Below are 27,128 nucleotides of genomic sequence, written 5' to 3' on the forward strand. Positions count from 1 at the left end.
GGACTAAAAAACAAAATAATAATGGAAAAAGGTTTAGAAAAGTGGGAAAAGATCAAGTCAGTCATGCAGTTGAATGTCAAATCAAGGAATTTGGCCCTTTTGAAGAATCTCATGAGGCAATCCTTACATAATAGTGGACTTATGGTTACCTTTATAAGTGAATTCTAATATATTTTAGCTTAAATGTGATCCCTATTTTAGATGATGAAGCAATAAACTATTGGCTCACACTATGAAAATTTATTGTCAGCATAGTTTCTCTTAATGATACAGAATCCTTTCTGGACCTCAGGATTTGGAAGCCATTTTATTTCCTGCAATTTTATGCTTTTTTATTTATAAAACAAATCTGGATTTACAATGAAAAGTGATTACCAAACATTAATATTTCAATGTGAACCTACTGTCCTTTTCTCAAATGTAAAACAAAGAAACTTTACCTCCGAAAATAACCATGCTATGTCGTTAAAATAATCAAACAGACTTAAGGATTATATGACCCAGCACTCAGTGACTATGCATGTACATGCATATCCACACATAAGCTTGCACACAAACACAGAATTAAGGTCTAGTCAGGAGGCAGAAACCATATCTCTTAATTTAACAGAGAAAAATGTAATAAAAATAATTTACCAGTATAAAAAATTGACTAGATAACTGTTTCTACTAGAGTATTCCAGCACTCTGACTTACTTTTTATGTCCATAAATTACTTTATTCTGCACATCTTACCCCACAATTAACAATGTCAAAATTCTGGATCCTACTTCTGAGAGTTGCACTGATATTCATGTACGGTCTTATAATCACCTTTGTACATTTGAAGTCTGACAGAATGACTTTTTTCTTAAATTCATCATATTACACTTTAATTGGATATATTACTTTGGGGTTCTTCATGACTCAATTCCATTTAATTGAGTGTCTATCATGTGCAAGGCCACATATTCAGTATAGTACTAAAAGTCCTAGCCAGAACCAATAGGCAAGAAAAAAAAATAAAAGCCATCCAAACTAGAAAGAAGTAAAATGGTCTCTGTTTGCACATGACATGATCTTATATGTAGACAATCCTAAAGAATCCACCAAAACTGTTAGCACTAATAAATTCAGTGAAGTTGCAGGATACAATATCAACATACAAAAATCAGTTGTATTTTTGTACACTCACAAGACACTATATGAAAAAGAAATTAAGAAAATCCCATTTACAATAGCATCAACAATAATAAAATGCTTAGGAAGAAACTTAATCAAGGAGGTGAACGATCAGTAAACATTGATGCAAGACTGAAAACTGTAAGACACTGATGAAAGACATTGAAGAAGACATGAATAAATAGAAAGGTATCCTGTGGTTGGTTGATTGGTTTTCACACAAGAAGCACCTTTAAGAAAGTTACCATTTGACAATCCTCTTTACCTGAAAAAAGTTTGTTAACTGTCCTCTTAGGGGAAACGGACAATTTATGAAGCCTCCTGCTGTATTCCTTAGGTCTGTGCTCCTGCAGCAAGGTAGTTCCTGGGACTTCATTTGAGGGCCTTTTATGGCTGCTGTTCCCCTTAAGATTCTGCATTCTCCCATATCTAATTACTCTGTAAGTAAGCCTGTTCATTCTTCTGTATCTCCACATTGGCTCGGGGGCTACCCGTACCTCTCTGCTGCCTCCTTTTTGGTCCTGTGGGGTTACAAATGCCAGGTTGCCCCACTATCCTTTTTTTTCTTTTGGCTCTCTGCGGGCTCCTCACTGTATGTGACTATGTTAGTCTGGAGGCCTCAATCCAGATGCTCATTCAACCAACTAGGACCTAAGCAGAAACACTTGGTCTAATTTTGAGTTCAAACGCAAAGACTGGTTCTTTGTCAAGTACCACTTCATGTATACCTTTCTCCCTAGAAAAACACATCAAAAAAGATGGCTCTTAAGAAGAGAGAAAAACAAGATCTGCTGCCTTTCCCTACCACTCATACTCCTCTGTATGAAATATATATATATATATATATATATATATATATATATATTCCATTTCTTACATCATCTGTATCTCAAACTTTCTCCAAAAATAAAAATCCTTATTTATTAAAATATTTCACATCTCCTTCTATGATTTTTCAGTAATTAGATGGCATAATGAAAGGCATAATTTTTGCCTATGGTAATATGGCACATACACTTACTCTTAAAACTGAAAACTTCCCCTGATTGTCATTAAGAGTGTTCTTAGTTGCAAAGCAATTTGGGGTTGCAAATACTGTCAGAATGTTTTCTGTATTCTGGCTCAACTAAGTATGCAGAGCATATGATAGTTGAGAGCTCATACTCTGAAAATAAGCCACCTCAGTTTTGTGTTTCAGCTCTGAGTTACTAGACATGACTTTGTGCAAGCTGTTTAATTCTCTAAGCCTCATATTTTCCATCTGTAAAATCCATTCATTCATTACACATACTTATTGAATGCCTACCATTTTCATTATCATTATAATCACCATCATTCTGTTCAGACTCACGTGAGGTACATATTTATGTCACTGGGTTTGACTAAAATGATTACGGAGCATTCAGTTGGTTGGGGTAAAACATACAGAGCAAAGCCACAGCTCAGGTGGGAAGACTAAGGTCCACCGAAGAGCAGCGTGCCTTTTTGCAATATTACCGTAGCACTCTCTGCTTATTAGCATGGTAGCATTTTTCAAAATGTTTAGTGTTTGTGAATTTATGCCCCTCCTCCTTGACTTAAAGTCAGGGGCTATATTATTCATTTCTTTATTTCCAGGTCTTGGTGAATACCATGCACAATATGGTAGAGTTTAATGAATGGTTTTTAAGTGAGTAAATGAATGAATGAAGAATGAAGTGTAGGTAGTGAGAGTTAGGAAAAACAATAAGACAAAATAAGAAAACAGAGAAAAAAATCAACCTGGAGGATATGCTCCACCCTATAGCCAACCACAGAATATCTGTAAAACAGAACTCATTTGGGAGGGGGTTGACAGAGAGACACCTGTGTTTGAATTTTGCGCTGTAAAGTTTGGTGCAGTAGTAATCAAAGGACAGAAATTATAAGCTCAGGAGTAACAGGGATGCCATAACTCTAAAGGAAGTAATTCAGAAAACTGTATTGTTATCAACAACATAAAAAACAACTGGTGTTGGGGTGCCTGGGTGGCTCAGTGAACTAAGTGTCTAACTCTTGGTTTCAGCTTGGGTCATGATCTCACAGTTTGTCTAAACTGTCAGCATGGAGGAGGGCCTGGGTGGCTCTCAGATGGTTAAGCATCCGACTTCAGCTCAGGTCATGATCTCACAGTTCGTGAATTCAAGCCCCATGTCAGGCTCTGTGCTGACAGCTCAGGGCCTGGAGCCTGCTTCGGATTCTGTGTCTCCCTCTCTTTCTCTACCCCTCCCCACTCATGCTCTATCTCTGCCTCTCAAAAATACATAAACATTAAAAAATTTTTTAAACTGTCAGCATGGAGCCCACTTGGGATTTTCTTTCTTCCTCTCCCTTTCTCATCTTCTGCTTGCACATGCTCTCTCTCTCTCTCTCTCTCTCTCTCTCTCAAAATAAATAAATAAACTTTGGGGGAAAAAAAGAAACAACAGGTGTTAGCAAGGATGCAGAGAATGGGGAATCCTCCTGCACTGTTTGGTGGGAATGCAAAGTAGTGCAACCCCTCTGGAAAACACTATGAAGCTTCCTCAAAAGTTTAAAAATAGAACTACCCTACGATCCTATAATTGCACTACTAGGTATTTACCCAAAGAATACAAAAATACTAACTGAAAGGGATACATGCACGCCAATGTGCATAGTAGCATTATCTACAATAGCCAAACTGTGAAAATAGCTCAAGTGTTCATTGACTGACGAATGGATAAAGAAAATAGTGTGCATACATACAATGGAATATTGCCATCCATAAAAAAGAATGAAATATTGCCATTTACAATGAAGTGGATGGAGCTAGAGTATTATGCTAAGCAAAGTAAGTCAGAGAAAGAGAAATACCATATGATTTCACTAATATGTGGAATTTAAGAAAAAAAACCAAATGAACATAGGGAAAGAAAAAGAGAGGGAAATAAACCAAGAAACAGACTCTTAAATGTAGAGAACAAACTGATGGTTACCAGAGGGGAGGTGGGGAAGGGAGGATATGGGTGAAATAGATGACAGGGATTAAGGAGTGCAACTGTTGTGATGAACACCAGGTATTGTATGGAAGTGCTGAATCACTAAATTATACATCTGAAACTTGAATAAGTGAAAGAAGGCAAGCAAGCAAGCAACAAGAAAAAAGAAAGAAAGAAAGAAAGAAAGAAAGAAAGAAAGAAAGAAAGAAAGAAAACTTGTGGGTTTTTTATTGAACTTCAAGCAATTATAGACGGAGAGGAAGCCCTTCCTTCCCTTTGAATATATTAGCACTGACACTAGGAAATGGCCATTCTTGCTGAGCCAGAGTGAAAGACAAAAGCAGGAAAATATGACTATGACATAGAACCAAGTCAATCAATGTACAAATGGATTTCCCCAAGAAGACAGAACTCAAGCCAATCAAAGCTAAGCTTCATCAGTACTTTGTAAATAGAACTGAGCATTTGGCTTACGGCCACATCACTCCAATCTCTGCCCCTGTCTTTTTTTTTTAAATTTTTTTTTCAACGTTTTTTATTTTATTTTTGGGACAGAGAGAGACAGAGCATGAACGGGGGAGGGGCAGAGAGAGGGAGACACAGAATCGGAAACAGGCTCCAGGCTCTGAGCCATCAGCCCATAGCCTGACGCGGGGCTCGAACTCACGGACCGCGAGATCGTGACCTGGCTGAAGTCGGACGCTTAACTGACTGCAGCACCCAGGCGCCCCTCTGCTCCTGTCTTCATATTGTTTTCTTTTCTACATATCCTCCTCTTCCTTGGTGGAAATAGGAATTGATTGAAAACTAACACAAGAGAAGTTTTTGGGTGCGATAATGAACATGTTCTACAACTGGATTGTGAATATGGTTGCAGAACCCTACATTTACTAAATACCATTGAATTATACACTTAAATAGGTGAATTTTATAAGTTATACTTCTGTGGAGTTTACAAATTAAATTTAAAATTAATAATTTTATTTTGTTAAGAGATGTTAAAAAATCAAACTACAAACAACAGAATCAGAGATGATATAGCCATCAAAGTATTTATAATCAGAATATATTTTTATATATTTTTAAAACTCCTAAAGTCTGAAAAAAAACCTGGCAGGTAATTTTTTAAGGTATAATTAACATCCAGTGTTATCTTAGTTTCAGGTAGCAGGTGATTTTTGTAATGGATAAAAGGAGAATACTTTGCAAAAGGGAATGACTGAATAGCCAATAAATATATGAAAAGTTGTTCAACTTCCTCAGATATCAGGAGATTACAGGTAAAAGCACACTGCAATACCATTACACTCCCATAATAGTGGCTAAAATGAAAATGATAGTCGATACCAACCATCGGCGAAGATTTGAATCACAGGAACTCTCATATATGTGAATAAATTGGTACATTTTGGAAAATCATGTTGGGCTACCTAATAAGCTAAGCAACAATACCCATGACACAGCAACTCTATTTCTACTTGATATATACCTTATAGAAATGTATATGTATGTTGACCCAACAACATGTCTGAGAATATTCACAGAAATAGTATTAATAGTATCAAACTAATGACTGTACAAATATATGGATAATGCACTTTGTTATATGCATACAATGGAATGTTCTACTGCAATGACAATTAATGAGTTATTTCTTCATGCAAGGAGTGTTATGTAGTGATCTATTGGAGGCATGAGAAGAGCCTTTGGAATGCTAATGATGTTCATTTCACAGTATGAGTTGTGGTTATATGGGTGTTTACTTTGTGATAATTCACCAAGATGTAGAGTTATGACTTACATCTATAACTGTGCATATGTCATACTTTACTAATGACGCTCAATTGGAAAAGAATGCGTGGTGGCATGCCCAGGCCAAACAACTATGTAGTGTAAATCACAGACTCTCTTATCTCTGACACCTGATCTACTACCTTACCATGCCACTGTATTATCCAATACTATTTTTTTTTTTAATTTTTTTTCAACGTTTATTTATTTTTGGGACAGAGAGAGACAGAGCATGAACGGGCGAGGGGCAGAGAGAGAGGGAGACACAGAATCGGAAACAGGCTCCAGGCTCTGAGCCATCAGCCCAGAGCCCGACGCGGGGCTCGAACTCGCGGACCGCGAGATCGTGACCTGGCTGAAGTCGGACGCTTAACCGACTGCGCCACCCAGGCGCCCCTACTATTCTTTTTTTAAAAAGTTTGTATTCTGCCCATTTCTTCACTGGATTACTTGTTTTTCGGGTGTGGAGTTTGGTGAGCTCTTTATAGATTTTGGATACTAGCCCTTTGTCTGGTATGTCATTTGCAAATATCTTTTCCCATTCCGTGAATAGACACTTCTCTAAAGAAGACATCCAGATGGCCAACAGGCACATGAAAAGATGCTCAACATCACTCCTCATCAGGGAAATACAAATCAAAACCACACTGAGACATCACCTCATGCCAGTCAGAGTGGCTAAAATGAACAAATCAGGAGACTATAGATGATGGCGAGGATGAGGAGAAACAGGAACCCTCTTGCACTGTTGGTGGGAATGCAAATTGGTGCAGCTGCTCTGGAAAACAGTGTGGAGGTTCCTGAAAAAATTAAAAATAGATCTACCCTATGACCCAGCAATAGCACTGCTAGGAATTTGCCCAAGGGATACAGGAGTGCTGATGCATAGGGGCACTTGTACCCCAATGCTTATAGCAGCACTTTCAACAATAGCCAAATTATGGAAAGAGCCTAAATGTCCATGAACTGATGAATGGATAAAGAAATTGTGGTTTATATACCCAATGGAATACTCCATGGCAACGAGAAAGAATGAAATCTGGCCTTTTGTAGCAACATGGATGGAACTGGAGAGTGTTAATGCTAAGTGAAATAAGTCATACAGAGAAAGACTGATACCATATGTTTTCACTCTTATGTGGATCCTGAGAAACTGAACAGAAGACCATGCGGGAGGGAAGGGGAAAAAAAAGGTTAGAGAGGGAGGGAGCCAAAACATAAGAGACTCTTAAAAACTGAGAACAAACTGAGGGTTGATGGGGGTTGGGAGGGAGGGGAGGGTGGGTGATGGGTACTGAGAAGAGCACCTGTTGGGATGAGCACTGGGTGTTGTATGGAAACCAATTTGACAATAAATTTCATATTTAAAAATAAATAAATAAAATAAAAATAAATTAAAAAATTAAAAGTTTGTATTCATTTTGAGACACAGAGAAAGAGAGAGAAGGGGGAAGGGGCTGAGAGAGAGAGAGAGGGAGAGAGAATCCCAAGTAGGCTCCATACTGTCAGCGCAGAGCCTGATGCAAGACTCAAACCCACAAACCATGATGTTGTGACTTGAGCCAAAATCAACAATCAGATGCTTAACCCACCGAGCCACCTAGGTGTCCCCCCGATACTATTTTTAATATAGTCAAGTCAGCTTCTAAAATTTAAGTTCATGATAAAAAGTAATAATGTTCTTTGTAATATTTGCTAATACATTATTGTGGTTGGGTTCATTTATTTTTTCTTGATTCTATCTTAGAATTGTTTTCTATTCATAACCTATAGGGAAATACCTTACTCTAACAATTAATTCTAAATCATAACATAAAGCTGTGTGTATAAGTAAATTCTATTAAATATTAATCCTTGAGACTTTATCATCCAATCTTTTCCTTAAATTTTATAGGTAATATCTTGATTTTGAAATTTTTTTATCTGCTGATAATAGTATGTCTTGATACTCTCTTTCATTGACTATATACACCTTATGGTCTGAATAATATAGATCTTACAAGAAAATGACAAATTTAAACTTTCAAATGTCTGTTTTGGTGGCTTATTCTATATTTCACTCAGGTTCACTAAAATTCTAAATTTAAAGCTTTATAAAAATTTCCTACATTATAGAAGATATCAATACTATTTTTTTAACTGGAAAAAATAAAACTGAATTCGTACTGTTTAACATGGATATTCATACAACTACATAATCTAAACTTGGTTATTCATATAATTAAATAATCTAAGCAACTATATATCCTGTCTGATATTGAGTCAATTATTTCAGTCCCTTTAGTTAAAGTGACAATATGATATATCGCTGTTATGATTCTTTCACATAGTTAAGCAAAGATATTACCTATTTTGACACTGAGAAATACTCTTTAGCTTTGTTCTACATTGATTTTACATCAGAGATTGCATATTCCACCTGTTTCATCCAAACTAATAGAATTATGACTCAAAATATTAGGTCATACTATTTTACCAGGATTTCTTATTATAAGTGAATAGTATATGAAAAGAGAAAGTAATGGAATAGCAAATCTATTTAGTCATTCTTGGCACATAAACTTTTAGCAATATGTGAAAAATACTCTCCACTCTAACTCACAACTCTTGCATTGAATTTAAGTTAACATGGTGGGAGCAGTTTCTCATAACACCTGCAACCCTCTGTTGCACTATCCCTTTTCATGTCAGTAAATGTGAGCATGTTGAGGGCGCCATGTGTAATTGATCTTTATACGCTTAGCACCCAACAAGGCGTATGGCACATAAAAAGTATTTAATAAATGGTTGTTGTACAAATGTCCATTAGTTCTTCCAGAGCACATCTTCTTCCCCTGTGGAAATTTGTGAGCTCTTTCTGTACCTCATAACTTAGCAAATTTACCAAAACCAAAAGGGAAGACTAGTAAAATGGCAGACATGTAGCCAAACAGCAATGCAATCACTGAGGGAGATAATCTCAAACCTCAGGACACATGTTACAATAGCTTCAGAGTCACCTAGATCTAGGCTTTGAATCTGAAATGCAGATAATGAAGAAAGACTAAAGCCTAATAAATAAAACAGTAAAATCACAAATGTATATACTGTCCTTTTCTTCCCTACAGTGCAAAGCTTTGAATTCATTTAATTCAACTTTCTCCAATTCTTTAGTCTTTAAAAGAAAAGAGGCCAATGATAATGCACATGCGCGCACGTGCGCACGCACGCACACACGCACACACACGTGCACACACGCACAAAACTTATTAAGAATACGTTCGACCAAATATCTTACTGTAGATGCCCTGAGCACAGCAAGCATTTATCCTATGTTTAAGACTTGGTCCCTACTATAGATAAATGTTTGTGTCCCTTAAAATTTGTATGTGGAAACCTCATTCCCAATGTGATGATATTTGGAGGTGGGAACCATAGATCATGAGGGTGGAGCCCTCATGAATGGGATTAGTATCCTTGGAAAAGAAACTCGGGAGAGGTCCTTCATCCCTTCTGTTATGTGAGCACAAGTGAGAAGACAGCTGTCTATAATCCAGTTTTCAGGTCCTCACCAAACAATGAATCTTCTGGTGACTTGATTTTGGACTTATCAAAGACTTCATAATAGTGAAAAATAAACTCCTGTTATTATAAGCTACCCGGTCTCTGGTGCTATACATGAGAGTTATGTTACCTTATTTATATGTTTACCACATACTGTGATATTTGAAATGTTATATGCTGAAAAGGCCACTCTTTAGCTTTGTTCTACATTGATTTTACAGTAGAGATTGCACATTGCACCTCCATAGGCCTTTGATCCAAACTAATAGAATTATGACTCAAAATGATAGGTCATACAAGAAATTGGATTTGATGAATCATTCTTTCCTTGAGTTAACACCAATAAGAACTAATAAATAACAACAAGAAAACATACAATGATCTGTTCTCTTACTACCCTGGAAGGGATGGGAATTTCTGTCAGCTATAATAAATAATAAAAGTGAATAATCTCATTTACTACAGTCTGGAGCTAAGTAATCTACACATGGATTGGAGAAATTATATCTGATGCTTCTGTTTTCAAAAGAAAACTGTATCTATGGGGAAAAGCCTCAAGGGAAACAGTGAGACGTCCTTAGTGTTAACAATCAGGCATAGTCTACATGATTGCTCTCAAAGATACTGTAAAGAGGATCCTTAGTCAAAGTGAGAGCAGACACAGAAAGACAAATTCTGTATAATGTCACTTATATGTGTAATCCAAAAGCAATGAACTCATAAATACGGAGAAGACTGGTAGTTACCAGGGGCTGGCAAAATGGATGACGGTGGTCAAAAGTACAAACTTCCAATTACAAGATAAATAGGTTTGGGGGATGTAATGGTCGTCTCCCTTTTTGGGCATTATTTGTTCCATTGGGCACTTCTCTCAGAAGGATCTGAGATGGTCCAGACCAGCTCCCTCTGCCTCGTGGGGAAAACACAGAGTTAATTCTCTGTACAGTCCTCTAAATTTAGTCCTCTGACACAGGTTGCTTCTTCCAGACTCTCCTCTAGAGACAAATTTGGGAGCATAGCTTTGCCTTGGTACATACCCCTTAAAAATTCTAAGGGACATGAGTAAATTAGAAAATTCTGAGTGTTTCTCTAAACACTACATGCTCTCCCCTCCTGTATTGGTAAGGAAGAGGGTGGCAGAAACACACCATATATCAACAACTCTCTTACTCAAAAAAAAAGCCTTCTCATCCAAAAAAAGTTTCCCTTCTCAATTTAAGGTATTTTAATAACTTAATGTACCTTTAAGTAGATATTAAGATCTCAAAATTGAGATCTCAAATTTGAGGACTTCATTGGCGAGCTGATCTATTATCTTTGCTTTGTATTACTCACAGTCTTTGGGACCTTTAGCCCAAAATAAATACAAAGAGTCTCATTTTGTTATCCTATTTTATATTGATGCAACACTAGTTCTCCCTCTTACTGCCAGCAAGAGAGGACCAACTTCACCCTGAGTCAGACTATTACTGATAAGTATTTGGGATGAAATGTGCCTTTCAGAATTGCTGCCATCCACATTCCAATCAACTCTTATGTAAGCTTAATCTATCTCTCAATGACACTGGACCCAATTTAGCCTCTATAATAGGTGTCTTAGATACCTCTGGGGATGATAAAAACCTAAGGAGAAGCCATCCTGGAGTAGATATAAACCCAACCAAGAGTGGATGTAAATGGAATCAGCTTGTGACTATCCAACTTCTATATTTAGCACCTAGCATAATGGCTGGCATAGAGTAGACACTCAATGCATTGTAGGTCTCTTCTCTACTGAACCTCATTTTTCAAATTAAGAAAATAATATACAATTTTTTCCCATTTTCCCCAATTCCTCTGGAGAGAAAAATCATGAGATATCGCATATACAAGAGCACTGTATACACTCTGTCTATACATATATTCTACCCAGAAATATTTCATGAAACTAATTATCTGATAGAATGGGTTCAGAGCTCATTTTGAAAACAGGGTGAAATCCATATTTACTTCAACTGTGTGAAGAATGCATAGATGATAATATTTTCATTTAATGCCAGAAAAATAAGACTAAAGTGGCAACAGCCCTTACCCAAAGCCAAGCAAATTCAGAGGCAGACGGGTTAGTCAGTTCTTTACAGGTATCGTGAGTCCAACACTAGATAAAACGATGAGAAGAGCATGGTAAGACATCCTATGTTCCAACTTTAGGAAAAAGGCTAGCATTTACAGTTGATGCCCTGGTGATCCACTCTCCTTCTGATAAACATCTCTATCCATCAAGGCACTCATGAGCATAACTCCTGACCGAGGGATAACCATGCAATCTGTTTTCATCAAAGAAAGAAAGAAAAGATTGCCGGGGATTGGTACATAACTTAGTATAGCAAGACATTTACTGGGCCTTTGCAGCAATGCCATTTTACTTATAAACAGTTTAGAGGAGGAATATTTATGGCCCTTCGACCTCTCCCACTGGCCCTGAAAGAAATTGGATTTTCAACCAAACCCATTTACAGGGATAGAGCTATTCATTCTAATAAAACCACATGGTAAGTGCATTAAGTAAGGGAAAAAAAATGTCTTTTGATGAACAGAGACATTATACCCACAGGAATGGCAGCAGCCTCAGTGAAAGTTAAGCTTGGCTGCTTCTGGTCTCACTTGAAATTTTTCCAGTTCTTAAAGCATGGTAATACTACAATAGGCTGCTTTAGAGATGCACAAGTGTCATTAAGCAATAGGCCCAATTTCAGCCTTGATACTTGGGGCATGAGGTGATGTATGATGAAAAATGCCACAACCCCTTAAGAGGAACTTGAACTTCTAATATATATACCTCTAGTACCAAATTCACAGGAAAATGATACCAAAATGTATGGAATATGATACTTATCTTTGAGAAATACTTTATCTATCTGGAGAGAAGAGACCAGCATATGCAGTATACAACATTACAAAATTAAGCACAACTGGAAGCTAAAAAAACAGACTGTCAACTATTAGAATTCAGATGTATTTCCCTAACCTATGGCAGTGAGATCTGTGAAAAGAATATAAATTCAAAAACGTTTGGAGGAAATATGGACTGAGCTTAGCAATTGACACATGATGCGGCACCTGGGTGGCTGTCGGTTAAGCGTCTGACTTCAGCTCAGGTCATGATCTCATGGCTTGTGGGTTTGAGCCCCATGTCAGTCTCTGTGCTGACAGCTCAGAGCCTGGAGCCTGCTTCAGATTCTGTGTCTCCCTCTCTCTCTGCCCCTCCCCTGCTCGTGTGCTCTCTCTCTCTCTCTCTCTCTCTCTCTCTCAAAAATAAATAAACATAAAACATTTAAAAAAAAGAAATTGATATGTGAGAAAGAAGAAGATATTAATGATCACACCCTTGTTCCTGACTGAACAGAATTACTGAATGGTGGTGACATTCACTGAGACATGGAAAACTGAACGAAAATTGGGAGGAAAAATAATGAGTTAATTTAGATGTGCTGAGTTGCAATGTTCTATGGGTCATTCAAAAACATCCAACAGTGGTCTGGTGACATAAATAAAGTCCAGTGGGCATATATATATGCTGAAGATGAAGAGCTCATGGTTGCCAGGGAAATAAGGTTAGCTCCGAATATTTAAACCTTTGCTTTTTACTTTTGAGATTATATGAGTTAATCTCTTGTGACTTTACCAAGCTTTAACCTTGTTTTTAAAGAAAGATGTGTTATATTTAACAATATGTAGAAGAAATATAGTAATAATTCATATGTTGCTTAAGGAAAGGCATTCTGAATTATACCTAATTGTCCAATCATCTGTAACTGTCTCCTTAAATTCATTTTTAGTGCTCTCTGGCAACACTTCAGGAATAAAGTCCCTAAAAGGAATAAAAGCTGCCAGGTAGCATATAAATCTAGGCTTTCCAACTTGGGGAAGGCAAAGAAATATTTGGCAAGAATTCAGTTTATTGTGCCTGCTGGTGTAGGAGCTATCATGCTCTGGAATTGGGGTCGCTCATCCAAGTACTAATCAGTGGAGTATAGGTAGTGACATTTCTGCTGGGTGAGCCACAAGCAGCACGAGAAGCAAAGAATATAAATAAAACAAAAAGACAAGCAACAATACACACACACACACACACACACACACACACACACAGATTTCAGCCTGCAGAGACTAGGTTTTAAATGGTCATGGAAAGGTCTAAGCTTGGAGAAGATGGGGCAAAGAAATCATACATTAGGCAGAAAAATGGGACTATGAGAATACATGACAAGAAGCAGTTGCTTCTTTATCTTTATACAAAAGTCCTCCAATTTCCCTAGGTGCTGGAAACCAAAACCAATTTCCTTGCTAATCAGCAAAATGAAAGAGCAAGTCTATATGCATTATGAAGAGAATTTAAGAGAAAATTCCAGTTTTTCTCTACAAATATAAGCAGTTAATGAACTAAACCAAGCAGAATGAGTAGGGGGAGGGGTGGTGGTATGAAGTATCTTGAGAAATACTAACATAGGAGACATGGACAGAGAATAAGATGCCTGCAAACATATTCCAAGAGGAAATAATGGGACTTAACTGAAATTAAAATAATAAACTGCTGGCTAATAAGAAGCCTTAGGGGACCAGATCTAATTTATGAATAAGAGTGTTATTAAAATATTATTTGTATATAATTAACGAAACAAGACCATAATTCAGTGTGTAATGTACAAAAAGGTGAGATTTGAGGACTGTGAATGCAGAAAAGTACTCAAAAGGACAAGATGAATCTCTATCATTTCAAAAGGAAAGAAGAAAAACAGATTACTCCACCTCCGGGGCTATCAGACTTTTTTTTTTTTTTTTTTTTTTTTTTTTTAGAGAGAGAGAGTGAGAGTGTGTGAGTTGGGGAAAGGAACAGAGAGAGACAGAGAGAGAATCCCAAAGAGGCTCCACGCTCAGGGTGAGCCCAACTCAGAGTTTGATCCCACGACCCTGGGATCATGACCTGAGCCAAAATCAGGAGTCAGATAATCAACTGAGTGAGGCACCCAGGTGCCCCCAGAGAAAGATTTTTTAACTTGGCTGCTTAGATATAACAAAGTTTAAACAAGCAGTGTTTATGATAAATGCAGAATGCATGGATTCTTGCCAAATGAAAAGTCAGATGCTAGCTCAGTGAATATGAAGTGTTGGTACCAAGGGAAATGCGAGATGTTTGTGCTACAACTGGGAAGTGAGAAAGAATATTTGACCACAACCACGACTCATGAAGATTGATATGAGTTATGCTGGGAGTAAGAATGAAACGTTATTTCTCTCCCAATGGAAAAATAAGGAAGCCATTGGTCAATGCAGAATGTTCAGATATGGGTCAATATGTTTTCCTATGAGGTCCTCTATAAGCCAATAAAGCAACATAACCCTGTGTTCTGGGGAAGAGAATGGAATCATTGAATTTGGATACCCATTTCTGTCCCCACTCAGTGATACCATGTAGACTAGAAAAATAAAGGTATAAAGTGACCTGGTGTGCAAAAATGGCATTCAAAATATTTCTTAGCTTATAGGTCATAGACCCCAACCAATCAGAAGAGGCCAACAAGAATGTACATAAGCCATGAATACCTGCTTCATCCATACCAGTGAGGACCAGTGGAATTTCCACCCTGTGAGTTTTATTTGCTCCTCAAGGTCACAATGGGTGGATGAGACTGTTACTATGCTTCTAAAGGAACTTTTGCTTCTAAGGAAGCTAAGCAAACCTTGTTGCCATATTATTTCTCTATTAATATCTTTGTAAATCTCATATTAATGGGATTGTTAACAGTAGAATTCTTCCAGCTCAATGACAACAAACCTGCTGCCAGGTCCTGCCAAACACATCTCTGAAACTTTTGATCATTCCTTATATTTTTATTTGCATTTACTTCTCCACTGTCATTACTTTCTTGGACTTTTCTATCCATATCCAGCTGATTTTTCTATCTATATTTCTTACCTCTTCCATTCATCCTTCACACTGCCACAAGAAAAGAGTGCTAAAAATATTAATGATATGCATAAAAAATACTCACTTTATAAAAATGAAAGGCACATTTCTCTTCATGGGACTCAAAACTTATTTAAAAATTGGTTTGAACCTTCCTTTTCACCTGCAACCTTTACTGCTACTTAATTCTCCATCACCCCAATGCTCCATCATCTTTTCGAGTTTGAGGGCTGAATAACTCCTAGCTCTCCAAAGAGTACTTTGCTTATGCACTCATGTAATTTTGATGTGGGCTTGTGTTTCCCAGCCCTTAGATATTTTGAAAACTTCATGACTGTTCTAAATTATTCACTTCCTCTTTCTGTAACAAGATCATACCTTCCTGCCACACTGACATCAGGCTTGGCTATGTGATTTGTTTGGCCAATGAATGTGAGCAGAAGTAATATTTCTTTGCAGAAGGTTTAAGAGTCATGACATAATCCTGACACCACTCTTTTCCTTTTGCAGTGAGACTAGCATATCCCAATTAGAGGCTGCTCCCTCAGCTTGGATGACAGAATGAAACTGCGTGGAACAGAGCTGCAGTGGATTCACACAACATGAAGAATAGGCTTGATTAATTTTGTAAGTTATTCAGCAAAAAAAGACTGTTGCAGAGATCTCATTAAATAAGGTCCAAATATCATTTCCAGGTCTGTGGCAATTCGAACTGCTCCCTAGGTTCTCATGCCTCCCTTCCTCTTACATAGTCCTCTCTACATTCACTTCAATGAGTGTTACCTGGATTCTGTCCCATGTAAAACCCAGTCCTGAAGTCGAGCCCCTTCACAGTTCTCTGGAACAAATCTAATCATATTCAGAAGTCCATGAGTGTGGAAAGTTTGGATGGCTGAGTGACTGGATTACAGCTCACAGTACACAGTCTTCTGTTGACACCCTTTCAGCTCCTCATCCTCCACAGCCTTCTAAAACCTTGCTACAAATCAGGACCCTCTCCACCATCCACAGTGCTCCCCTAGAAAGGTAAGTAAGCACCATGCTCCTATGGCATCTCTGTCTTGGCATAGCCCCTCAGAGCAGCCTGTTTTCTCCCAGAATTATTCCCATCAACTATTTAAACCAAAATTTCCTTTGATCTGAAATTATATTTTAATGCTATCACCACTAAAGTCCTACCCAAGGAGATAATATCTAACATCATATCAGACTTTTCCATCGTAAAAGCACTTTCAAGTCCATTATCTTATCATTTCGTCTCTATTTGGCCTCAGTCACTGTGGAGGTAAGTGCCATGACTTAAATATTACATGGAATCTGTAGCTCTCAGCACAGTACCCACCACATGGTGGGTACTCAGTCAATATCTGTGGGTGAATGATGAATAAATGAAAGCATGAACACAACTATTAAGTGACAAGTCAATAATCATATCTTCTAACGGACAGAACAGGAATTTCAGGTCACGTCTCAGATTCCAGTGGCCATGGCCTTATTACACTGTGCTTCTCACATGAACTTCCAGCCCTTTCACTGTGGAAGGGTGCAAACAGAGGTAGAGTGAACACAGTCTAATGATTTAAAGAGAGGGCCAAATATCGGATAAATATTGGACTAAAAGCTTTTAACATGTTTTCCAATCTGCACTTTCAATGAGAAGTCTAAGAATACTCTGAGATTTTCTATAGGTATCTGTAAAATGGAATTTTTCCTCTACAGTGTGTTTTGTTTACCTATATGAAACTGTGTGAATGCAGATCATATAAATTCAGCATATCTGGGTGTTCCAAAGGGACAACCTAAATTGAGATGTCAAAGTCATAAATTCTACCAGCAAATACTTTCTTCCTCACTCTGCAATGATAGATGACAAGTTGTTTCTATCTGTTAAATAATTCATCCTCTTCAGTGTTTACAAGTTACAACATAAGATGATTTACACTTTGATAATCACACTAAATTCGACATTTTGAAAGCCTAGACTCAGTTTTTATAAATGAATAGGCTTATTATTTCCTAGCTGCTGTTGTCACAGAAGGAATGTAATCCTCATTCTCTCCTAGAAACGCATAATTTGGAGTTATACAATCTGTGTGGAGGTTTTATCTCAACTACGTATTGATTGTTAGACCTGGAGCATGGCATAAAGTTTCAGGTTTGTGATCTCTGAAGTAGTATGAATAATGAACATAACTGAGCAGTGAAGATAAAATGAGATAAGATGGTGGCTTTCAAACTCTCATTTTATCAAGATTCAAGGGTGAGGAGAGGCCAAGCCAGAGAAGCCACAGACTCCACCCCATCCTCCACTGCTCAGGCCAGAGAAAGCCAGATTTTAATTTGCTGATCTCAGCTGTGAGCCCTCAAATTCCCAGTTCAATTATTTGCTGACCACATCAGTAGTTGTTTCCATTAGGAACACTCCCTCACAATGGTCCAACACTGTAGAGATATGAATCTCATTTCTAAACCTTACATGATACCAGAAAATTATCTTTCCCACTTGGATGCTGAAAGACTGAGGCCCTAAAAGATTAAGTGACTTGCCATGGTTTCCAAGATGAGGCAGCGTTCGCTCCCAACCAGGGAGGTGTGCTCTTCCTGTAGCTCCGGGCAGCCTTCACGGTCTTGTTTTCTCTAATACTCAAGATACCATCTTTAATTTGAAAACTGTTTGCCTTTTCAGATGACCTATGTTCTCACAATAAACAAGCGAGATTCTCATTTTTCTTCAAAGAATGAAATTTCAGGCTTATCTTAAGGAGAAGGTGAAAGCATCAATTCAAAATCTGATATGACTTATAGCATAGCCTATGTTTCTGTTTCTAAGGCCACAAAGAACACATTGTCTCCAGAATATGGAGATAGTCATCCCAGCCCCAGCAGAGCACACGAGGAGGGACATCTGTCCCTCGATGGGAACAATAAATGTACTAGCAAGAAGTATCACCTGATTTTCTTATTGACACTAACATTTTTCTCATTTAAGAGGAGAAACTATATGGATATTTTTTAAGTTAATATATTCTGTCCTTCTCATCCATATCCCAAATGCCTTTCCATGGGTATACTGAGACATTTTCTCTACTTACCAAATTCCTTAATTCATCCAATTTATTAAACAAGCAGTAAGTACCTATCCTATGCTGGACAAGGGGCTAGGCACCGTGAATACCAAATTTATAAAAGTCAGTTCCTGCCATCAAGGCATTTGCAATATGGCTAGAAAGAAGTAACTTGTATAAATAAAAAACAGAATGAGAGAAGTATGTGAGAGAGAGGTACAAAGAATTATAGGAATCAGCAAGTAAAGACTACTTTGACCGAGGTAATCAGCAGCAGTTTCTGGGGTGAGACAGTCTGGTGCTGCAAGTTCATGAGTACATGGACCCTCACTTGGTAAAAATGAGGGTGGGGGAGGGGGTTATTCATGTTGGAAAGAATGATAAGGCCAAGGAGACAGTCTTAAAAGGAGCAAAATATCCTTTTAGAAGTTAGGGAGTCTAGATTTCATTTTAGCTCCAACATTTTCATCAGCTATATCACCCAAGCTGTATGATCTTGGACAAGTTATTTGATTTTCCTTTACCTTAATTCAATTAATCATTTTTAAAATAGAAAGTAGAATAGATGTCATCATAAAAATATGGATCTTCAAACATCATTTTGCTTGAGTTTTGGGGTCTATTTTTAAAGGTCCCTGATAATACTTATTGTTAACTTAGACACATTCATTGGCATAACTTATAGAGTTCAAAAAATTGGGCCAATATGAGTGAAGTGAGAGATAAATAAAAGAAGAAAAAACATTTATTTATTTAATTAATTAAAATTTAGTTGGCTAATATACAGTGCAATATTGGTTCCAGGAGTAGAATTCAATGATTCATCACTTACATACAACATCCAGTGCTCATCACAAGGGTCCTCCTTAATGCCCATCACCCATCTAGCCCATCTCCCATCTACTTCCCTCCATTAACCCTCAGTTTGTTCTCTATTGTTAAGAGCCTCTTTATCCCCCACTTCCCATGTATTCATCTATTTTGTTTCCTAAATTCCACATATGAGTGAAATTACATGGTATTTGTCTTTCTGATTGACTTATTTCACTTAGCATAATACATTATAGCTCCACCCATGCCATTCCAAAGGGCAAGATTTCATTCTTTTTAATGGTTGAGTAATATTCCATTGTGTATATATACCATGTCTTCTTTATCCATTCATCAGTTCATGGACATTTGGGCTCTCTCCATATTCGGCTATTGTTAATAATGCTTCTATAAACATTGGGGTGCACATACCACTGCAAATCTGTATTTTTGTATCCTTTGGGTAAATACCTAATAGAGCAACTGCTAGATCATAGGGTAGTTCTATTTTTAGTTTTAGAGAAACCTCCATACTTTTCTCCAGGGTGGCTGCACTAGTTTTCATTCCCGCCAGCAGTGCAAAGGGGTTCTCCTTTCTCTGCAGCCTCAGCAACACCCGTTGTTCCTTGTGTTGTTAATTTTAGCCATTCTGAAAGGTGTGAGGTAGTATCTCAGTGTGGTTTTGATTTCTATCTCCCTGATGATGAGGGATGTTGAGCATCTTTTCAGTGTCTATTAGCCATCTGGATGTCTTTGCAAAAGTGTCTACTCATCTCTTCTGCCCATTTCTTACTTGGGTTGTTTTTTTGGGTGTTGAGTTTGATACATTCTTTATAGATTTTGGATACTAATCCTTTATCAGACATGTTGTTTGCAAATATCTTCTCCCATTCTCTAGGCTGCTTTTGTGGATTGTTTCCTTTGCTGCACAGAACCTTTTTATCTTGATGAAGTCCCAATAGTTCATGTTTGCTTTTGTTTCCCTTGCCTTCGGCAACATGTTTAGTAACTATAGTAAGAAGTTGCTCCAGCCAAGGTCAAAGAGGTTGCTGCCTGTGTTGTCTTCTAGGATCTTGATGATTTCCTGCTTCACATTTAGGTATTTCATTCATTTTGAATTTATTTTTGTGTATGGTCCAGTTTCATTCTTCTGCATGTTGCCATCTAATTTTCCCAACACTATATATTGAAGATACTGTCTTTAGAGACAGGAAGGGAGATGGCGGCATAAGAGGACTCTGGACTCACCTCGTCCTGCTGATTGCTTAGATTCCACCCACATTGGCCTAAATAACACAGAAAACTGCCAGAAGACTAGCCGAATGAACTCTCCAGAGCCAAGGGTAGACAAGAGGCCCACAGAAGAGGGTAGGAAGGGAGGAGAGGTGGTGCATGCTATATAGACTGGTGGGAGGGAGCTGGAGCAGTGGAGGGGCAGCCCTCTGGGCAAGGCAGGGCCCCCAAAGCCTGGCTTGCAAAAGCAGAGGGGCCAGATTGCATGAGTTCTGACAGCCAGCAGGACTTAACATCTGGAATGTTAAAAGTCAACAGCTCTATTCTCGGAGAGTGGGGAGGGCAAGAAGACGCCAAGAAGGAGAGCTGTTGACTCCAGGAAGAAAAGAGCTCAGCGGGGAACAAAGGCACTGGAAAGCACCATCTCCCTCTCCCATTCCCCAGCCAAAACCCCAAAGGGAACCATTTCACTGAACTTGCTCGCACTGCGCAAACACACAACGCTGTGCTTCTGTGGATCCATCCCTCCAACGGGTCTGCCTCCTTCCCGGTGCTGCAGGGCCACTCCTCAGTCGACCACTGAGGGCAAAGTGAGCTAAGCCTGCCCCTCCCACCCCTGTGTACCTTGCAGATCCACCCTGTCTAATACACACTTGGCCAGATCCTATCGAAGCAGCACCACACACCTGGCAGTGTGCAAGCAGCCCAGACAGGGGCCACACCACTCCACAGTGAGTTTTGCCCTGGGAGAGGGGAAGATAAGGTATGCACCAGTCTTACTGTGGCCCCAGCAATGGGCTGGGGGCAGACATCAGGTCTGACTGCGGCCCCACCCACCAACACAAGTTTCTCCAGACAGCACAGGGGAAGTGCCCTGCAGTTTGGAGCTACTACAGGGACTACCCAAAATGACAAAATGGAAGAATTCTCCTCAAAAGAAACTCCAGGAAGTAGTGACAGCTAACAAATTGATCAAAACCAATTTAAGCAATATAACGGAACAAGAATTTAGAATAATAGTCATAAAATTAATCACTGGGCTTGAAAAAAAGCATACAGGACAGCAGAGAATCTATTGCTACGGAGACCAAAGGACTAAGAAATAGTCATGAGGAACTAAAAAAAAAAAATGCTATAAATGAGATGCAAAATAAAATGGAGGCAGCCATAGCACGAATTGAAGAGGCAGATGAGAGAATAGGTGAATTCGAAGATAAAATTATGGAAAAAGAGGAATCTGAGAAAAAGAGAAAGAAAAAAAATCCAGGAGCATGAGGGGAAAATTAGAGAACTAAGTGATTCAATCAGACGGAACAATATCCATATCATAGGAATTCCAGAAGAAGAGACAGAAAGGGGCTGAAGGTGTACTTGAACAAATCATAGCTGAGAACTTCCCTGATCTGGGGAAGGAAACAGACATTGAAATTCAAGAGGCACAGAGAACTCCCTTCAGACGTAACTTGAATTGATCTTCTGCACGACATATCATTTTGAAACTGGCAAAATACAAGGATAAAGAAAAAATTCTGAAAGCGGCTAGGGATAAACAGGCTCTAAATTATAAAGGGAGACCCATAAGACTAGTGGAAGACCTATCTACTGAAACTTGGCAGGCCAGAAAGGAATGGCAGGAAAACTTCAATGTGATGAACAGTAAAAATATGCAGCCAAGAATCTTTTATCCAGAAAGTCTGTCATTCAGAATAGAAGGAGAGATAAACGTTTTCCAAGCAAACAAAAAATGAAGGAATTCATCACCACTAAACCAGCCCTACAAGAGATCATAAGGGGGACTCTGTGAGTGAAATGTTGCAAGGACAACAAAGAACCAGAGACATCACTACAAGCGTGAAACCTACAGATATCACAATGACTCTAAACCCATATCTTTCCATAATAACACTGAATGTAAATGGACTAAACGCTCCAACCAAAAGACATAGGGTAACATAATGGATATATATATAAAAAAAAAAGACCCATCTATTTGCTATCTACAGGAGACTCATTTTAGACCTGAGGACACCTTCAGATTGAAAGTGAGGGAATGGAGAACTGTCTATCATGCTTCTGGAAGTCAAAAGAAAGCTGGAATAGCCATACTTATATCAGACAAACTACACTTTAAATTAAAGGCTGTAACAAGAGATGAAGAAGGGCATTATATAAAGATTATAGGGTCTATCCATCAGGAAGAGCTAACAATTATAAATGTCTATGCACTGAATACGGAAGCCCACAAATATATAAAACAATTAAACACAAACATAAGCAACCTTACTGATAAGAATGTGGTAATTGCAGGGGACTTTAATACTCCACTTACAACAATGGATAGATCATCTAGACACAGGATCAATAAAGAAACAAGACCCCTGAATGATACATTGGATCAGATGGACTTGACAGATATATTTAGAACTCTGCATCCCAAAGCAACAGAATATGCTTTCTTCTCGAGTGCACATGGAACATTATCCAAGATAGATCACATACTGGGTCACAAAACAGCCCTTCATAAGTATAAAAGAACTGAGATCATATCATGCATGCTTTCAGACCACAATGCTATGAAACTTGAAATCATCCACAGGAAAAAGTCTGGAAAACCTCCAAAAGCATGGAGGTTAAAGAAAACCCTACTAAAGAATGAATGGGTCAACCAGGCAATTAGAGAAGAAATTAAAAAATATATGGAAACAAATGAAAATGAAAATACAACAATCCAAACACTTTGGGATGCAGCGAAGGCAGTCCTGAGAGGAAAATACATTGCAATCCAGGACTATCTCAAGAACAAGAAAAATCCCATGGGAATGCAAGCTGGTGCAGCCACTCTGGAAAACAGTATGGAGGTTCCTCAAAAAACTAAAAATGGAACTACCCTATGACCGAGCAATTGCACTACTAGGCATTTATCCATGGGATACAGGTGTGCTGTTTCAAAGGGACATATGCACCCCCATGTTTATAGCAGAACTATCAACAATAGCCAAAGTATGGAAAGAGCCCAAATGTCCCTGTATGGATGAATGGATAAAGAAGATGTGGTATATATATACAACGGAGTATTTCTTGGCTATCAAAAAGAATGAAATCTTGCCATTTGTAACTACGTGGATGGAACTGGAGGGTATTACGCTAAGTGAAATTAGTCAGAGAAAGACAAAAACCATATGACTTCACTCATATGAGGACTTTAAGAGACAAAACAGATGAACATAAGGGAAGGGAAACAAAAATAATATGAAAACGGGGGGAGGGGGACAAAACAGAAGAGACTCATAAATATGGAGAACAAACTGAGGGTTACTGGAGGGGTTGGGGGAGGGGATATGGGCTAAATGGGTAAGTGGCACTAAGGAATCTACTCCTGAAATCATTGTTGCACTATATGCTAATTTGGATGTAAATTTTAAAAATAAAAAATAAAATTAAAAAAAGAAACAAAAAATCCCAAATACAAAATCTAACAGCACACCTAAAGGAAATAGAAGCAGAACAGCAAAGGCACCCCAAACCCAGCAGAAGAAGAGAAATAATAAAGATCATAGCAGAAAGAAACAATATAGAATCTAAAAAACTGTAGAGCAGATTAATGAAACCAAGAGTTGATTTTTTGGAAAAATAAACAAAATTGATAAACCTCTAGCCAAGCTTCTCAAAAAGAAAAGGGAGAGGACACAAATAGATAAAATCATGAATGAAAATGGAATTATTAAAACCAATCCCTCAGAAATAAAGCAATTATCAGGGAATACTATGAAAAATTATATGCCAACAAACTGGACAACTTGGAAGAAATGGACAAATTCCTAAGCAACCACACAGGGTGCAAATTCCTAAGCACCCACTCCAAAACTCAAACAGGAAGAAATAGAAAACTTGAACAGACCCATAACCAGTGAAGAAATTGAATCAGTTATCAAAAATCTCCCAACAAATAAGAGTCCAGGACCAGATGGCTTCCCTGGGGAATTCTACCAGACATTTAAAGCAGAGATAATACCTATTCTTCTCAAGCTGTTCCAAAAAGTAGAAAGGGAAGGAAAACTTCCAGACTCATTCTATTAAGCCAGCATTACTTTGATTCCCAAACCAGACAGAGACCCAGAAAAAAAAGAGAACTACAGGCCAATATCCCTGATGAATATGGATGCAAAAATTCTCAACAAGATACTAGCAAATAGAATTCAATAGCATATAAAAAGAATTATTCACCATGATCAAGTGGGATTCATTCCTGGGCTGCAGGGCTGGTTCAACATTCGCAAATCAATCAATGTCATACATCACATTGATAAAAGATAAGAACCATATGATCCTGTCAATCGATGCAGAAAAAGCGTTTGACAAAATTCAGCATCTTTTTTAATAAAAACCCTCAAGAAAGTTGGCATAGAAGGAACATACTTAAACATCATAAAAGCCAATTATGAAAAGCCCACAGCTAATATCATCCTCAATGGGGAAAAACTGAGAGCTTTCCCCCTGAGATCAGGAACACGACAGGGATGTCCACTCTCATCACTGTTTTTTAACATAGTGTTGGAAGCGCTAGCTTCAGCAATCAGACAACAAAAGGAAATCAAAGGCATCAAAATTGGCAAAGATGAAGTCAAGCTTTCGCTTTTTGCAGATGACATGATATTATATATGGAAAACCTGATATACTCCACCAAAAGTCTGCTAGTACTGATACACGAATTCAGCAAAGTTGCAGGATAAAAAATGAATGTACAGAAATCAGTTGCATTCTTATACATTAATAATAAATCAACAGAAAGACAAATACAGAAACTGATCCCATTCACAACTGCACCAAAAATCATAAAATACCTAGGAATAAACAGAACCAAAAATGTAAAAGATCTGCATGCTAAAAACTATAGACAGCTTATGAAGGAAATTGAAGAAGATACAAAGAAATGGAAAAACATTCCTTGCTCATGGATTAGGAGAATAAATATTGTGAAAATGTCAATACTACCCAAAGTGATCTACATATTCAATGCAATCCCAATCAAAATTGCACCAGCATTCTTCTCAAAGCTAGAACAAGCAATCCTAAAATTTGTATGGAACCACAAAAGACCCCAAATAGCCAAAATAATATTGAAGAAGAAAACCAAAGCGGGAGGCATCACAATCCCAGACTTTAGCCTCCACTACAAGGCTGTAATCATCAAGACAGCATGGTATTGGCACAAAAAAAGGCACACAGACAAATGGAATAGAATAGAGACCCCAGAACTGGGCCCACAAATGTATGGCCAACTAATCTTTGACAAAGCAGGAAAGAGTATCCAATGGAAAAAAGACAGTCTCTTTAACAAATGGTGCTGGGAGAACTGGACAGCAACATGCAGAAGAATGCAACTGGACCACCTTCTTACACCATTCACAAAAATATACTCAAAATGGATGAAGGACCTGAATGTGAGACAGGAATCCATCAAAACCCTTGAGGAGAAAGCAGGAAAAAACCTCTCTGACCTCAGCTGCAGCAATTTCTTACTCACCACATCTCCAAAGGCAAGGGAATTAAAAGCAAAAAATGAACTACTGGGACCTCATCAAGATAAAAAGCTTTTGCACAGCAAAGGAAACAACCAACAAAACTAAAAGGCAACCGACGAAATGGGAAAAGATATTTGCAAATGACATATCGGACAAAGGGCTAGTATCCAAAATCTATAAAGAACTCACCAAACTCCCCACTTGAAAAACAAATAATCCAGTGAAGAAATGGGCAGAAGACATGAATAGACGTTTCTCTAAAGAAAACATCCAGATGGTCAACAGGCACATGAAAAGATGCTCAACGTCAGTCCTTATCAGGGAAATACAAATCAAAACCACACTGCTATACCACCTCATGCCAGTCAGAGTGGCTAAAATGAACAAATCAGGAGACTATAGATGCTGGAGAGGATGTGGAGAAAGGGGAACCCTCTTGCACTGGTGGTAGGAATGCAAACTGGTGCAGCCGCTCTGGAAAACAGTGTGGAGGTTCCTCAAAACATTAAAAATAGATCTACCCTATGACCCAGCAATAGCACTGCTAGGAATTTACCAAGGAATACAGGAGTGCTGATGCATAGGGGCACTTGTACCCCAATGCTTATAGCAGCACTTTCTTTCTTTTTTTTTTTTTATTTATATATGAAATTTATTGTCAAATTGGTTTCCATACAACACCCAGTGCTCATCCCAAAAGGTGCCCTCCTCAATACGCATCACCCACCCTCTCCTCCCTCCCACCCCCCATCAACCCTTAGTTTGTTCTCAGTTCTCAACAGTCTCTTATGCTTTGGCTCTCTCCCACTCTAACCTCTTTTTTTTTTTTTTTCCTTCCCCTCCCCCATGGCTTTCTGTTAAGTTTCTCAGGATCCACATAAGAGTGAAACCATATGGTATCTGTCTTTCTCTGTATGGCTTATTTCACTTAGCATCACACTCTCCAGTTCCATCCACGTTGCTACAAAAGGCCATATTTCATTTTTTCTCATTGCCATGTAGTATTCCATTGTGTATATAAACCACAATTTCTTTATCCATTCATCAGTTGATGGACATTTAGGCTCTTTCCATAAT

The 27,128-nt window shown here is 38.2% G+C and overlaps 1 long non-coding RNA gene across 6 annotated transcripts in view; it reads right to left on the bottom strand.

The window, feature by feature from the left end:
• Positions 1 to 27,128, bottom strand: part of LOC147582258 (uncharacterized) — a 423,253-nt gene that overhangs the window by 286,485 nt on the left and 109,640 nt on the right. For all 6 annotated transcript variants that reach the window (XR_015248897.1, XR_015248893.1, XR_015248896.1 and 3 more), the window contains exon 2: positions 11,545 to 11,610. This is a non-coding gene — a long non-coding RNA (uncharacterized LOC147582258). The remainder of the gene's footprint in view (positions 1 to 11,544; positions 11,611 to 27,128) is intronic.

The sequence above is a fragment of the Puma concolor genome, chromosome A3 (genome assembly GCF_028749965.1).
Source record: "Puma concolor isolate L17-30 chromosome A3, mPumCon1.1.hap2, whole genome shotgun sequence".
In the NCBI taxonomy this organism is placed as follows: Eukaryota; Metazoa; Chordata; class Mammalia; order Carnivora; family Felidae; genus Puma; species Puma concolor.